Source organism: Hypanus sabinus, chromosome 9 (assembly GCF_030144855.1).
Source record: "Hypanus sabinus isolate sHypSab1 chromosome 9, sHypSab1.hap1, whole genome shotgun sequence".
NCBI classification, from domain to species: domain Eukaryota; kingdom Metazoa; phylum Chordata; class Chondrichthyes; order Myliobatiformes; family Dasyatidae; genus Hypanus; species Hypanus sabinus.
The window spans coordinates 6,397,878-6,409,161 of NC_082714.1; the positions used below are offsets into that span (position 1 = coordinate 6,397,878).

An 11,284-nucleotide genomic window follows, 5' to 3' on the forward strand; every position below is an offset into this window, starting at 1 on the left:
TTTTGCTCAACTTACTTATGTATTTTTATTGCAATTTGTAGTATATTTTATGTATACTGCAATTTCATGACATATATTAGTGATAATAAATCTGATTCTGTGGACTTTACTAGTTCACTTGCTGTATCCCTCAGCATCTCAGAGCTCTGTAATCTCTCAGCATTTAAATATTATTGCTCTCCCCCCCCCCCCCACCTTTTTATGCTGGCTTCTACTCCCTTCCTTTCCAGTCCTGATGAAAGATCTCAACCTGAACCATTGACTGTTTATTCCCTTGCATAGATGCTGCTTGACCTGCTGAGTTCTTCCACCATGTTGTGTGTTTTCCTTTGGATTACCAGCAGCTGTAACATCTCTTGTGTTTCAATATTATTGCAGCGGCATATTTTCACTGATAAATTAGACAATTTCATATTTCCCTCATCATATCTGATTTGCCCACTTACTTCAATTACTCGATGCAAAGAGTTTTCTCCTAAATAACACACATTACCCGAAACTAATTTATGTTCATAAATACACTGTTTTATAAAATGAGACTTTGCATTGTCTTAGTATAAGGTATCATTTTAACTACTTACAATGCTTATGTCAGAAAGACATCAATATATTATTTTCAAATGATTCATCTCAGTAACACACAAAATGCTGGAGGAATTCAGCAGGTCAAGCAGCACCTATGGAGGAGAATAAACACTAGATGTTCTCATTTGAGAGGACTGGAAAGGAATGGGGCAGAAACAGGTGAGGGGGGAAGGAGTACAACTGACAGGTGATAGGTGAGGGGGAAGTGAGTGGAGGATGGGGGGTGAAGTGAGAAGCTGGGAAGTGATAGGTGGAAGAGATAAAGGGCTGGAGGAATCTTATAGGAGAGGAGAGTGGACCGTGGGAGAAAGGGAAGGAGGAGGGGTTATCAGGGAAAGGTGATGGGCAGGTGAGAAGAGAAGGTGTGAGAGGGGAACCAGAATGGAGAAGGGGAAGAAATTACATTCAAACTATTAAGCTAATCAGATATACATCACCAATGCCACATATTTCATCTGTTTAAATGGCTGTTCAAAATCAGAATCAGGTTTTTACTACTTAATCAGAATTCTGATGGCGGAGGTAAGGAAGCTGTTGCTAATTAGTTGAGGAACCTCCTGTATCTGCTCCCTCACGGTGCAATGAGAAAAGGGCATATACTGGGGGATAGTCCTGACGAAGGGTCTCGGCCCAAAACGTCGACAGCCCTTCTTATAGATGCTGCCTGGCCTGCTGTGTTCCACCAGCATTCTGTGTGTATTGTTTGAATTTACAGCATCTGCAGATTTCCTCGTGTTTGCTGATATACTGGGGGATGAGTGTTTTACAGTTAAACAAAGTTGTGTGGTTGTATTTTTGTTTCTAGAATAAACTACATTCTTAATGAAGAATAAACACATTGTGGATGATAAGCCATGGGCCGCGCCTACAGTATTGCCTATTATAAACCTTTTCTATTCTTAATGTGGTGGTTGATAACGGAGGGGAAGTTTGAAAACTCCCTTTGCTGATGGTTTCTTTTCTGACGTGAGATAGCGAGGACTCATTTGAAAGCAGCCCCACAGCATATTGTCCCGGTAGAAGGGCGGAGAAAGGGAACGGTGTGCAACGTGTCCCCGCTGGAGATGTGTACGTGCGGAGCGGCGGGCGCGTCGTGGCCGAGCCGTCAGTGGGCGGAGACACGCTGGGTGCCTTTTACACGTCGTTCCACTTCCTCGGCAGATCGTTTGCGATCGTCCTGTCGCCGGAGTCCCGAGCCTGCGGTAAGAACGTCTCTTCCACACTGCCACCACATGCTGCCGCATTTTGAAGTGTCCTGGTCATGTGGATCGTTACCCGTGTTACTGGATTGGTGCATGCATTCAGGATGTTTGCAGCCACACCGTGCTCTGCGCGTCTTCTGCTCGAAAAGGGAAGTCGTGAACATTTTGCAAACGAGTTACAGCGCTTAGCATTTTGCGATTTGAAACAGTTGCTTCAACGTTAGAGACAACCGCAGAGAAGTATATTCGGCAGTCTGATTTTCTTGCGTTTTAATATTGGTAACGAGTTTCCTAGAATCGATTCCTTTAGGATTAGAGAGTTTGAAGGGAGTCTCTATCCGGATTCTGTAGTATCTTTGGCGGAGGTGTTAAATGCGGAGGTACTCTCATTCAAAATACCAATGCAATAAAGGGCGTCGCTACCAGTCTGGCGACTTTGCACTGTCACTGGGATTGAAGTTGGGGTTTGCACCGAAAGCAGGTGCTGTCAGGCAGTTTGTCATAAGCATATCGTGTCCATCGGATGTTGGCTTTGCTTTGAGAACGTTTGGTGCCAGTAGTCTGATATTTGAGCGGCTGATGGCTGCATTTCCAGTTCTCTTTTAGGGATGCGGGTGTTGCCAGTATTTATTGAGGCGCTGGACAGAGTTGATGCTGTACTCATTCTGCTTCGTGGCTTGAAACTGACATTCCAGATGGGGAGGTAGTGGCGATGAAAATCGAGTTTATTGTCATCTGCGCATACACATCGCAGAGGAAAGCCGAGTTGCAGCAGTATCACAGGCAGATAATACACACATAGAACAGCACAGTGCGGACCTTCGGCCCACCCACGACCCGCCAACCTTCTAACCTACTCTAACATCAATCCGCTCATAAGACGTAGGACCATTCAACCTATTGAGACAGCTCAATCACGAATGATTTTTGCCTATCCAACCCATTTTCCTGCCTGCTGTGGGAACCTTTGACACACTTACAAATCAAGAACCTTGCAACCTCTGCTTTGAATATACCCAATGACTTGAACAGAACCCAGTACTGTTCTATGTGACTGCCACAGCAATCTATGGCAATTAATTCCACAGATTCACTACCCTGGCTAAAGGAATTCCTCCTCATCTCCATTCTAAAGGGACTTCTTTCTATTCTGAGGACAAGCCCTTTAGTCCTGTACTCCCCCTCCCACAAAGCCCTCCAGTCTTTTTTCTAAGCAGCATTTACAAAAAAAACATAAAATAAACGTAATTACACATAATTTTTACAAGATTACTATAATTATAATGGAGGATAACACATACAAAATGCTGGAGGAACTCAGCAGGCCAGGCAACATTTATTGAAAAGTGCTTTGGGCTGAGACCTTTCATTAGGACTGGAGAAAAAAAGGTGAGTCGGAGTTAGAAGGTGGGGGAGAGTTGGCAGAAACACAAGGTGATAGGAGGGGAGAAGGGGTGAAGTAAAGTGCTGGGAAGTTGATTGGTGAAAGAGGTAAAAGGCTGAAGGGGGAATCTGATAAGAGAGGAAGAAAGAAAAGGGGAAGGAGCACCAGAGGGAGGTGATGGGCAGGTAAAGAGATAAGACATGGGGACAGAATTAGGCCATCTGGCCCATCAAGTCTGCTCAGCTATACAATCATGACTGATCTTCTTTTCCCCTTGTCAACTCCAGTTCCTGGCCTTCTCCCCGTAACCTTTGATGCCATGTCAAATCAAATATCTATCAATCTGCCTGAAATAAGCCCAACGACCTGGCCTCCACAGATGCATGTGGCAACAAAGTCCACAAATTCACCACCCTCTGGCTAAAGTAATTTCTCCGCATCCCTGTTTTGAAAGTGTGCCCCTCTATCCTGAGGCTGTGTCCTCTTGTCCTAGACTCTCCCACCATGGGAAGCATCCTTTCCACACCTACTCTATCTAGGCCTTTCAGCCTTCGAAAGGTTTCAATGAGATCCCCCCTCTGAATTCCAGCGAGTACAAACCCAGAGCCATCAAATGTTCCTCGTAAGTGAGAGAGAGAGAGAGAAAAGGGAATGGAGAATGGTGGGGGGAAACATTACCAGAAGTTCAAGGAAATGGATGTTCTTGCTGTCAGGTTGGAGACTATGCAGATGGAATATAAGGTGTTGTTTCTCCAACCTGAGTGTGGCCTCATTGCAACAGTAGAGGAGGCCATGGACTGGCGTGTTGGAATTTTTACCCAGATGGAATATAAGGTGTTTCTCCTCTGAACTTCTGAGTTCTTCCAGCATTTTGTGTGTGTTGTCTGGATTTCCAGATTTTCTCTTGTTTGTAATTATAATGAAGGGTCTCAGCCTGAAAGGTTGACTGTTTATTCCTCTCCATAATGCTGCTTGACCTGTTGAGTTCCTCCAGCAATTTGTGTCTGTTGCTCGGATTTCTAGCAACTGCAGAATCTCTTGTGTTTTTGAAGAAAAGAAACAAAATCCTTTTAAGTGCAGCAATGATCACAATGTTACTGAACGGTTGTGATGAGGTTTAGTTGGTTAGCTCAAGAATGGAGTGGTTGAAGGGAAGGAGCTGTTCTTGAACCTGTTGGTCTGACACTTCAGGCTCCTAGGGTGTGTTGGTGTGAGGTATTTCAAAGCCAGGCTGTTGTGAGAGCCAGAGAGGGTCTGCAGGTGGTGGTGTTCCCAAGTGTCTGCTGCCTCTGCCCTTGGGTGATGAGAAATTGCCAGACTGGAGGAGCTGTTGACATAGTCTGGGCAAGTAACCGCAATGTGCGTTGCAGACGGTGCAGACTGCTGACCTAAACTATCTGAGTGTGGCTCGTATCCTTTCATTCCCTCCCTGGGGGCACCACAGTAGCATAGTAGTTAGCACAACGTTATTACAGCCAGGGGCTTTGGAGTGCGGAGTTCCATTCTAGTGCTGTCTGTAATAAATTTATATGTTCTTCCTGTGACCATGTGGGTTTCCTCTGGGTGAACTGTACAGGTTGGGGTTAGTAAGTTGTGGGCATACTACGTGGGTGCTGTAAGTGTGGTGACACTCGTAGGCTGTCTTACCATATCCGGGGACTGTTGGTTGTTGATGCACATTTCACTGTGTTGTACAAACAAAGCCAACCTCTCTCACCCCTTCCCCTTCTCGTATTGAGTTCCTGTTGAGTGCACTCTAAGGGAGCAATGGTCAAGCTATGCTGAAGGTGATTGCAAAAACCTTTGAAAACTCGTGCAGGAACTAACTGGTTTTCTTTAATATTGATAATTTATTACAATGCATTTTTAAACAGTTCTGCTATTTGCAACTAACACAATTTCTGGTTGTCTTGGGGGAGGTACAGGCATCAGAGGAGAGCTGAAGAAATGCTAAAGATTAACTTTATCTTTTCCTCAGCTCTCCTCCTCTTCCTGTCACATGTACATTAAAACATAGAGTGAAATGCATTGCTTGTGTCACTGACCAACACACTCCGAGGTTGTACTGGGCCATGCTTCCCGCGCCTCCCTGCCTGCCCATAACTAAGCCAAACTTATACATTTTTAGACTGTGGGAGGAAACCCACATGGCCAGAGAGAGAACATTCAGACTCCTTAGAGACAGCAGCATGATGAAGGACTGAAGTTGGTTTGTGATCGAAACATAGAAAACCTGCAGCACAATACAGACCCTTCGGCCCACAAAGTTGCACCAAACATGTCCCTACCTCAGAAATTGCTAGGGTTACCCATAGCCCTCTATTTTTCTAAGCTCCATGTACCTATCCAAAAGTCTCTTAAAAGACCCTATCGTATCCGCCTCCACCACCATTGCCAGCAGCCCATTCCACACACTCATCACTCTCTGCATAAAAAAAAACGTAACCCTGACATCTCCTTTGTACCTACTTCCCAGCACCTTAAACCTGTGTCCTCTTGGAACGCCCTGCCACTCTTTATGTAAAAATAAAGAAACAAATAACAACCTAACTCTGACATCCCCCTCCCCCAATACTTTCCTCAATTACCTTAAAATTACGCCCCCTTGTATTGGCCATTTCCGTCCTGGGAAAGTGTCTCTGCCTGTCCACTCAATCTATGAATCTTACCTTGTACACCTCTATCAAGTCACTCTCTTCCTCCTTTTTTCCAAAGAGCAAGGCTCCAGCTCTCCCATAAGACATGCTCTCCAATCCAGGCAGCATCCTGTTAAAATCTCCTCTGCACCCTCTTGAAAGCTTCCACATCTTTCCTATCATGAGGTAAAAAAGCCAGAAAAACTGATAAAACTTACAAATGTAGTTCAGGGATTATGGATTATTGAAAAGCACTCTAGAAGGAGACCAGCCAGGTGGTGTTCTCTAGGGGTGTTAGCTCACCATGGAAAGCCAAGAATGCAGGTGTTTATGTCAGCCATGACATTATTAAATGGTGGAACAGACCTGAGGGGACAAATGGGCTTCTTATTTCCAATATATTTTTGCTAGATTAATTATTCAACTATGTGAGAGAGCTGACATAGCCACAGCAAGTTAAATAACTGCCCTTTCAACCACACGGTGCTGTGAGTGAAAAACACAAGAGATTCTGCAGAAGCTGGAAACAATGAACAATACAGAATATGCCGGAGGAACTCCACAAGTCAGGCAGCACCTATGGAGGGGAATGAACAGTCAATGTTTCAGGCCGAGATCCATCATCAGGACTGGAAAGGAAGGGGCAAGAAGCCAGAATAAGATGGTGGCAGGAGAGGAAGAGGTACAAGCTGGCATGAATGAAGTCGTTTGAATGTTGGGTCCAAGCCTTGTGTGTTGAAGCTGTGCTTCTGAGAATTTAGTCACTCTGCTGTTGTAGTCAGCTATTTGCTTAGCATATATTGGAACTGGTTTACTATTGTGACATGTTCCAAGATGCAGTGAACAGCTCGTGTTGTACACTGTTCATATAGATCAGATCATTACAAAGCGCATTGAGGTAGAACAAGGTAAAACAATAACAATGCAGAATAAAGTGTCACGGCTACTGAGAAAGTGCAGTTCAGGTGAACAATCACTTGTAAGATCATAATGAGGTAGATTGTGAGGCCAAGATTCCACTTTATCATACAAGAGGTCCATTCAAGCATCTGATAACAGTGGGATAAATGCTGTCCTTGAACCTAGTGATATGCACTTTCAGGCTTTTGCATCTTCTGTCTGATGGGAGAAGAGAGAATGTCTGGAGTAGGTCGGCTCTTTGATTCTACCGAGGCAGTGAGGGTGCAGACAAAGTGCATGGAGGGGAGGCTGTTTCCTGTGATGTCTGAGTTGTAGCTACAACTCTGCAGCTTCTTACGGTTGTAGGGAGAGCAGTTGCTGTACTAAGCTGACGTGCATCCAGACAGAATGTTTTTGTTACACCACAATTTGTATATGTATTTGGTATAGAGTGTTTTTGTTCTTGGGTTAATTTTTAATGTGCATGGCATTATCACTAGCGGTTGATGAATGCTAGAGGCGTGAAGACTAATGCATAGACTGCTTTCAGTAGTGAGAGGTTCTGTGTTTGGGTACATTCCTGCCCCCAAGAGCAGTGTTGCTGCCCCACTAGAACTTGATGTACTTTACTCTTCACTTGGACAGACACGTATGTGAGTCTGGAGCCAGCTGTTGCGTTGGCTCGTAGGTTTCAGCTGATGATTTAAATTAGCATGTGTTGTGGTAGGGGTGGCCTGGTGGAGATTATATACAGAGAGGGAAAGGGTGCTGATAGACCTGGGTGGATTTCTGTGTCTTTGAGTGAAATGTAACTGGGAAGGGAATTGATGTCTGTAAATATTTCAGACAATTACTCAAGTGGAACTGTAAATGGAAAATGTTTATGCTGTGTAAGTGTTGTCTCTGGGTGAAATAAGCAGTGAAACCTGGATAACTAATCATTGCGTCTTGCATATCATATTTCCCTTTATTAGAGAAAAAAGATTCTTTTTATAAAAGAGAAGTTAGTACAGGGGTGGGCAAACTTTTTGACTTGTGGGCCACAAAGGGTTCTAAAATTTGACGGGGGGCCGGACCAGGAGCAGATGGATGGAGTGTTTTGGTAATACACCTCATAAGAGAAAATAAAATATCATGGGATATGTAGAAAACATGTGCTTTAATTTCAATTGAAAATGAACAAATGCATTACAACAAAATATCTGTCTTTGAAGTCCCATGGTATTTAGCTATTTATTGAAATGACTTTTAATACACTGAAAATTAAATGAATAAAATACAGCTTTTTTTAATAGTAACAGTTATTATTTTAAAGCACTGAAAATTCTGTTATCCTTCAAGATATTATCATCATCACTCTCCTCCTGACTGTCTTTATTTCAAAAACGGTAGGAAATGCAGGTCTACTTGTCCTGCTCCTTCTTATTCAATTGTCCCCTGTGCCAATACTTAACAACGACCAGAACAAGGACAGAACAGTGACAGTGCGCCAGTATGCGGAGCGCGCTATTTGATCTGGAGCACGTTTTTTATTTTGAGAATGTACGTGCACCTGTGCACTACTCATGTCTATCACTTAACAGAAATGACATGTAACATGTAAGGCTTATTGAAAAAAATATTTTCAAATGCATTTTTTACATAACACAACAAAGAAACTTATTTTTAATTTCAGTGGGAACAGTGTTGTTGGTCTCCCTTTTTAGCCAGCGCATCAAAGTCTGGATTTAGTTTTGTTGTGGCGATTCTCAGGATGGATCTGAGGTGTTGGTCAGTTAACTTGGATCTCTGGCTGGCTTTGTTGATGTTCATGACGCTGAACGCCTGTTCACACAAATAGGTCAAGTCGAACAAAGAGTAAAGCGCAAATGTGGAGTAATACGCTGCACCTCAACAAAGGTCAATGTATATAGAGTGTGTCATCTATTGGGAAAAAGCCAGAATTGCGGGTAAAAAACGTTAACAAGGTTTTTTAGTATAATTTCATCAAGTTCTGCGGGCCGGATTAAAAAGCTTAACGGGCCGCATATGGCCCCCGGGCTGTAGTTTGCCCATGCCTGAGTTAGTATGTTGTAGGCAGGTTCTCTTAGCGCTGGAAACATGGGAATTCTTTTGGACTGGTCGTTGAGGCAAACGATGCATTTCACTGTATGTTTCCATTATACATGTGCAAACAAAGCTGATCTTTAATTTCTGGATGAAATAAACAGTGAAACTGTGAATAGCTAATCATTGTGTTACGCGTATCATATTTTGAATAAACCCTTCCTGGGCTTCCAGCCGTGTACAGATATTGATTATAACTGATGTTTTGATAAACTCTAGCATTCTCAGGGATGATGCCTGGGCATGTCTAGTCCAGTGGTATTTATGCCCCCATTGTCCATCCGTCCTGATTGGTTAGTCCTCATCCAATCAGATTTCCGCTCTCCTGATAAAGTTTAAGGGAATTGGGGGATTCTCAGATTCCTGTAAATAATTGGTTAAGTACCGACTATGTCTGTGTTTGAATAATGCTTCACAGCTGCTTCTTTGGAGTAAGATGAGGGTTAAAGTTCACACAGATCCACATAAGATGTCTCCTGATTCTTCACACTTTTTGGTTTTGACAAAAGGCAGTACCTGATGGAAATTAGACAGGACATTCCTTTCTTAATTACAGACAGACAGACATACTTTATTGATCATGAGGGAAGTTGGGTTTCATTACGGCTGCACCAAGAATAGTGAAGAAATATAGCAATCTAAAACCATAAATAATTAAATAATAATAAGTTAATTAATAATAATAAGTAAACAATAATAAATAATAAGTAAATAATAATAAGTTAAAGTGGCTGGAGTGTCTATTAAACTGAATGTTCTTTTGTATCAGTAGTCCATTGACTTGGCTGGAATGCTTATCAAACTGTCAGTGGCCTTATAACTTCTAACAATTCTGACATTAGGCAGTGAACTTGTTGAACCACCGGAGGGATGAGAATGCTTCTCCCCCGGATGTCAGGACCAAGTTCAATTGCCGGCTGAGCTCGAAGAAATAAGTGGGTGAAAAGATAAGTAACGATCTTTTGTGCTGTGGTTATTTCGTCCGGCGTTTTTTAAGTTTACACTCCCATCTTGTTTACAATTGAATTCCAGATCTTAATTAGAGTGAGGCCTTCGACTTTGTTAAAATTCTTTTCCTCTAGTTTTATTTCAATGGCTTCCTTCACTAGACAGTCTCAAAGCCATTGGTGTATCACAGTAGTTTTGTGCCATTGAAGTCAATCCTATAGTCATTGCGAATGCAGTGTTCTGCTACCGCCATTTTCTGTAGGTAACCCAAGTGGATACACCTCCTGTGCTCCTTGATGCTGGTTTTCACCTTACATCCTGTCTGGCCAATATACACTGCTCCACATTCACAGGGAATCCTGTAAATGCCAGCTGACTGGAGTCCCAAGTCATCTTTGACACGCATAAGCTGTGATTTGAGCTTCCTTACAGGTTTGTGGATGGTATTAATCTGCTATTTCTTAAGTAGCCTGATGATCCTTCCAGAAACCATGGAAATACTGGAAAGACAGGCAGTAAAGATGGGTTTCCCCTTGTTGTTAGGCTTCCTGGTTTTTCTGTTGGCCCTTTTAAGGTGATTTTAAGGCCCTTAAGTAAAGATGATTTATCTTTACTTAATCATAGTTTATACGAGTCAAAGGAATCACAGCTTATGTGTTTACAGGATTCCCTGTGAACGTGGAGAAGAGTATATTGGTCAGACAGGACGCACTGTGGAAACTCGCATCAAGGAGCACATGAGGTGTATCCGTTTGGGTTACCCAGAGAAACCAGTGGAAGCAGTACATTGCATTCTCAATGGCCATTGGCTTGACGTCGATGGCACAAAACCACAATGCTGCACCAATGGCCTTTGGGACCGCCTGGTAAAGGAAGCCATCAAAATAAAACTAGAGGAAAAGAATTTTAACAAAGATTAAGGGCTCACTGTAAGTAAAAAAACTGGAATTCCAAGGTGGCAGAACAGAAACCTGACTGGACGAATACGAACCAATCAAGATGGGTGGACTACAGGGGTATAAATACCACCAGACTAGATCTGCCCAGGCATAATCACTGTTGGAATATCACAGAGTTTGTCATTGAAAAGTCGGTTATAATTGATACTCTTACCCACTGGAAGCTCGAGAAGAGTTGATTTGTCATAAATGCTGGGAAAGCACTGGATCATATATCATATTTCCTTTATTAAAGAAGAAAAAGATTTCCTTTATAAAAGCTGGAAGGCATTGGACTGCAAGGCCCTACGAAGGACAGTTTAAAAAAAATGCCAGCAGGAACATCAGGGTCTCACTCCCCTTGTTTGTGACATTTAGTGGGAGCATTGTATACAAAGAGCCCAAAGCATTGTTGAGGATCCCTACCACCCATCCCACAATCTCTTTGACCCACTACCGTCCGGAAGGAGGTACAGGAGCATCAGAACTAGGACTGCCAGGTTTGGTAACAACTTCTTCCCTCAGCCTGTGTGACTATGAATACAGTCAGCCCTCCTTATCCACGGGGGATTTAGTTCCCAGACC

General features: G+C 43.0%; 1 protein-coding gene across 6 annotated transcripts in view; it reads left to right on the forward strand.

The window, feature by feature from the left end:
• The window catches only part of eef2k (eukaryotic elongation factor 2 kinase), a 76,596-nt gene that overhangs the window by 6,147 nt on the left and 59,165 nt on the right, over nucleotides 1-11,284 (forward strand). Inside the window, exon 1 of one of the 6 annotated variants that reach the window (XM_059978957.1) lies at nucleotides 1,676-1,787. The exons of 4 other annotated variants lie outside the window; for them this stretch is intronic. The gene's annotated coding sequence lies outside the window, so the exon portion shown is untranslated. Of the gene's footprint in view, nucleotides 1-1,675; nucleotides 1,788-1,888; nucleotides 2,028-11,284 lie in introns of those variants that run through there. One more of the 6 variants, XM_059978959.1, reaches the window with a different exon arrangement.